The sequence below is a fragment of the Monopterus albus genome, unplaced genomic scaffold (genome assembly GCF_001952655.1).
Source record: "Monopterus albus unplaced genomic scaffold, M_albus_1.0 scaffold24.1, whole genome shotgun sequence".
In the NCBI taxonomy this organism is placed as follows: domain Eukaryota; kingdom Metazoa; phylum Chordata; class Actinopteri; order Synbranchiformes; family Synbranchidae; genus Monopterus; species Monopterus albus.
In genome coordinates this window covers 181381-186863 of record NW_018127904.1, presented here as the reverse complement: position 1 = coordinate 186863, position 5483 = coordinate 181381, and the positions used below count along the sequence as shown (strand labels likewise).

Genomic DNA, 5483 nt, shown 5'->3' with positions numbered 1-5483 from the left:
AGGAGACCGAATGGGACAAAGAAAAGGAAAATGAAACACAAAACATCTGATGCCAGGAACAATAAAACTGAAGCATCAGGAGAGCACGAAAGTCCAAAATAAAAGGCTAAATAAATAAATCTAATCCATCCTGGACAGACGCAAATTTAACAACACATTGATCCTGTTAGAAGATGTTCGAAAGCTGCAAAGTGGCTTTGTGCAGAAACTTTGCACAGGGAATTTCAACACGTAGAGGTTGCCATGTAAATACCAACATACTGAATACTACCTCACTCTCAAAAAATATGATCTGTCAGCACTGTCGCAAATGTGCTCCCAACACTTCCTATGCTGTGCAGTCAAAGAGCCGTGATATTGTTCTTGCCCTCAACTCGACCATATGTCAAGATAAAAGGTTCAGCACTTCCTCTTACTGGACAGCTTCAAGCCCAGGCTTTTTACAGCCAGCGCAATATGACAGTCACTACAAACCCATGTTAATTTCTGAGCACCAACACAGCTTTTAATGTAGTAGGAAAGAATAGTATTTTATATCTTGGAAAAATGTTACAAAATCTACAACAAAGGGACAGATGCATGATGGGAAACAGTCAGTTTGTGACACTGCTGCAAAGTATTCACTCATATTTGTATTTTTATGGCTCTTAACCAGATCAGTTTGGGGTTAGTTAGGTACTTTATACAATGTCTGTTAAAGTTAACTTTTATTAACAGTTTTAGATGAAATACTTTTGATGCAACTAAGAAAACCGATGTCATTTGATCCTGCAGTGTTCTGCATCCTCACTAGTGACCTCACTGAACCCTGCCTTCACAGCACTGCACTCCTCCTCCATCCCTGTCATCGCTTCCTAACACTGCTCAAACCACCTCTCTCTCGTATACCACACAACATCAAGCCACAGTAAGGCGCATCAGAAAGCAGAAGCAAGTTCACTTCGCCATTTACCTTCAAAGATCATCATATATTTCAACCAGTGCATTTCAAAGCAAATATTACTAACAGTACAACATCTTTCAGTTTAGAATTTATTAAGGAAAATACTTCTTTCTTGTTCTCCATGTCATAATGTTACAGTACTGTCAGGAAATTTGAACTACGTATCTACAAAACATGACACTGATAAATTTAGCTGTACTAAGAGCAATAGTAGTCTGGCAGTGGTTGTATAAGTAGTGGTAGTAGTTATAGTGGGGACAGTTTATTATTTAAGGGCTTATATGTCTTTTAGGAGTACTTTTCCCATTAAACTAGCTTCTCTAAAACATGCGGTTTGGAACCAGTGGAAGTAAACCGACTGTACTCTAACAGACTCGGCTGAACACTCAAAGATCCCAGTTTATCGCTGAATCAGAAGGACCAAAGAACATGCACGCGTAATAACACAACTGCAGCAGCAACACATACTATACCCACAGGGCCGTACATGCTAACAGGAACATGTCAGGGGAGTTTAGTATTATAAGACAAACATAATACCTGCAAAGTGTTTTTTTCACCTCGGTACATACATACGTATCTTACACTTATCTTTTTCTTACTTCTGCCAAGTAGGTTATGTTTTTACCAATGTTTGTTGGTTTGTTTCTTTGTTCACAGCATAACTCAAAAAGTTATGAATGGATCTGGATGAATGTTTTTGGAAAGGTAGGGTGTGGTCCATGGAACAATCCATTATATTTTGGTTCATTCAACAGAGTGTCAACACATTTGAAGTATCTTCAAAAATTGCCATTAGTGAAATATCATTTTTCTTGAATAACTTTCAAACTAATGATGATATCAGTTATATCCAAATGCCGCAATGAATCATATTCTGAGGGTCAAACTAACATGGGAATATTGCTTTTAGGTGTACTGGCATTATGGGCGAAGGTCTGTGCTCACCTTTGTGCTACTTGTTATTAACTTTATTCTCACGGTTGTCTGTAAACACCTTTGGAAAATATTGCAAAAATACAAATTGCATGTCTGTTTACTCTGTGTTTTGTTTCTCAAAGCAAGAACAATGTGGAAACAGCAGAAAAATCCTTTAGGAACGGTTACACAGGGCTGGCCTTATCAACAACTTTCCTTCCAGGGTCCTTTGCATAAGATTTGTGAAACACGGCCTTCTGAGGGTGTGCATGTGTCGAATTAATGTAATGAAAATGTAAAGTGTAAAGGTCCTTTTGATAAACTCTTTAGCCATCTCACCAGAAATCTGACTCTGAACTAGCTTCATGGCTACACAGCAGCAGCTATTTATCAGAAACACAACCTCTAACAGTAAAAACAAGAGTGAACCAGTAATGAATCACTGCATCCACACTGTTCATCGCCTTCAGTACAGTAGTGTGTGACCAACGGTTTGTTTAAATATCATACAGAACAGATGGCAGGTTCTTCAGCCTACATGAGTTCAAGTTCAAGACTACAGGTCCCCATCCAGTGAATTAACTGCATATTGCAGCTCTACTATGAAGCATACAGTACAGAGATCACAAGGCCATCTGATATATACAATATAAACAAGTGGTAGCATGCCAGAGGAAACCAATAATGACTGGATATCTTCAACAAGCATCAGCTTAGATGAATTGGCTATGTAGTTAGAATGTCTGATGTATGTTAAAGCAAATACACCTCTCTCATCTACATACTCTCCCAGATATTAGAAAAAGTGGTGCAAATACATCATCAGGATCAACAACGAGTTCTATGACAACACCAATGAATGGAAGGACGACGTACAGGAAGACATTTGGTGGATAGAGGAATTCATAAAGATGCTAAACACTTCATGATAAATAAACCTATTACACAAGACAAAGGAGAGGCTCCCAACATTAAAAGCCGATCTTTGTTTGATTATCACTACTGTACCCTTAGACTGTGGCTCCAGGAACAGAAAGCACCATCATGATAAGGTCATGTGCAACTGCTTTGTACAAGCAGAGTATATTTTGTGGTGGTGTGTTTGTACTACAACTGCATAATCAAGGTTTGGGGAAAATAAAAAACAAATCATGACCCTGGTTAGACCTGCATTAAGTTATATTCTGAACACTGTTCTGACATGCAGCCATAACTACTCAGTTAGCTGATAGCATGTAATGGTTCTACTTCAGAGTTTGCTTTGAAGTACTTCTGCCCCTTGGTGGTCAAATACTTTTACTGTTACAAAATCACAACAGAGTACTATAGTGGTGAGTCCTAAAACCTGAAACTGAGTTAGCAGTTCTGTACTTCTGGTTCCCTCGCCCTCGCTAGTGGGCTTTTTGAATGGATTTTTGGTTAGATGCTTGAATAAGGTCTGTGGTTAACACATTTTGTTCTACAACATAAAATACATGAGTAAATATCCCACTCATGATTTTTAAAGCTTTTATGTGTCTTTAAAAAAGGCCACTGCTAACAAGTGGCTAAATGAGACTATAGAGGCTGTTTGGGATTATTCTAATTGACACAACCATGATCACCATCTAGATCAGGTCATGCTAAGAGGAAAGGATTTTGTAAAAGAATTAAGTGCACTAAATCAAATTACAAGTTGAAAGCAGCAGGGCTGATGCTGAAGTCATGGGACCCTGGTGTAGTTCATTTATAGCCTAACAATAGCATTTTACTTCTGGCAAAATCGTAAAAGTGGTGTTCACTTGTGAAGATTATCTTGCTGAACAAAATCTGTAAGTGTTATAAACCATTGTTTGTCACAGAGCTTATTTCTTGCAATAATCCAAATGCCTATGGAAAATCTCATTGCTTTTTATCAGGGGAACCAGGGTGATACTTACTTCTGGGTTGGGGTACAAAAATGAGTCATCCCTACGACACTCTAAGACTGGTCAAAGTCAGTGTCATAGTCAAATGTCCTTGCTTACCTTTGCTGACATCTCATCTGCTTTGGTTTGAAATATTGCAGATGAATATAAATCACTAATTAGTTACATAATTTAGTTACTGAATTTCCCTTCTGTGGTTAATAAAGTATCTATCTCTGTATACAATAATTATTTGCATATAAATATAATTTTTGGATACGCAGTTCCTCCAGAAACACCATCAGTCTCAGCAATGAACAACTGCCACATGTGTATGTGTGGGGGACAGGGGTTAGTTTTAGATCACAGACACATTTTCTTGCTTGCTTTGTATATGCATCTGCCAAATGCCAATGCCATTCAATATGGCTGATGGCATCTCAGACTACTAGTGTTTCCACAGTGATGAAGAACACATTTATACAGCCCAGATGGTTTGGCAGATCTTCTTTTTATTCTTTCTATTTATTTTTATTCTTTGTATGAGAAACCCTTTCTTCACTGCAATAGACTCTATCTGAGAGACTGAGGATGCACTCCAGTGGAGTCAACTGATAGGATCACAGAGCAAAGAGAGACACTAAAACTGCCAAAGATCTCAGGCCATGCGGTCTAACTAATCCATCGCTGGTGCCACACTCAGCCATAAACTGCAACCTTGAAAAAGAGAGAGAAAGCTAGAGAGAGATAAATAAGTAGAGGGAGCGACAGAGAGAGAGAGAAGCTAGGTCTCAGCTGGACTCCCCTGAGGAGAGTCTGGGGCCTGGATGATTATACAGGCACAGATGATGTCAGTGAAGGATCCCTGCCACCGAGAGAACACAAACACACCACTCACATACAGTATTCACTGGCTCTGTTATGTAGAAGGGGTGAAAGAGATTCCTAAATTATACCTGGAAAAGGTAGTAAAACATGTTTTGTTAGAGGTCAGGGAGCATCTGCTTTCTTCAATGTGTGCTTCCATCATGTTCAATAAACACAGTCATTTGCATCCTGTCCCTAGAGAACATGTATTGTAGGGACCACACACCAAATATAAGTTCAGGTAATGCATTCTCAAAATAGGGTACCAGATTGTTTCTAAAAACCTAATGGAAAAAAAGCAAAATACATAAATCTCTCTTAGATCATCCGGCTATTTAAAAAAAAACTATGTGCCAATGGTGCAATTAAACTACAGTATATTGTACCTAAAACTCATATGCCTATGCATAATTCCTTGTTGAATTTGCGACTGGCCTGCCAATACTCATGCTAGGGACAGAGCGGTGAGGAAAAACACCTGACAATTTGTACAGTGACAGTGGCGACAAAAGTACTCAGGCTGTTTTCCCACTGTGCTGCAATAAAGGTCAGATGGAGAAATTATGCAAATAAATAACATTAATTGTCAAATAGAATCAGCTTTGAAAGAATTACATGTGCACAAGGAAAAAAAAAATCCCCAATTAAACACAAAGGAATCCATTTAAGGAAATGTAGCAACATCTACAGATTTATGCAAATGAGACTTCACATGCGCTCTGTACATTTGTTAACTTGCACTTGCCTGAGGCTGCAGACAGATCTGCTCCACACACATGAAAGAGGGGGAGTAGGAGAAAGAGAGGGGAGGGGGAGGAGGGAGTGTAGCTCACTCTTCAGCACGCAGAACACGGAGGAGCTGCAGCCTG

At 39.0% G+C, this 5483-nt stretch overlaps 1 protein-coding gene across 1 annotated transcript in view; it reads right to left on the bottom strand.

The window, feature by feature from the left end:
• csrnp3 (cysteine-serine-rich nuclear protein 3) overlaps positions 1-5483 on the bottom strand; it is a 21556-nt gene that overhangs the window by 11223 nt on the left and 4850 nt on the right. The window lies entirely within an intron of this gene.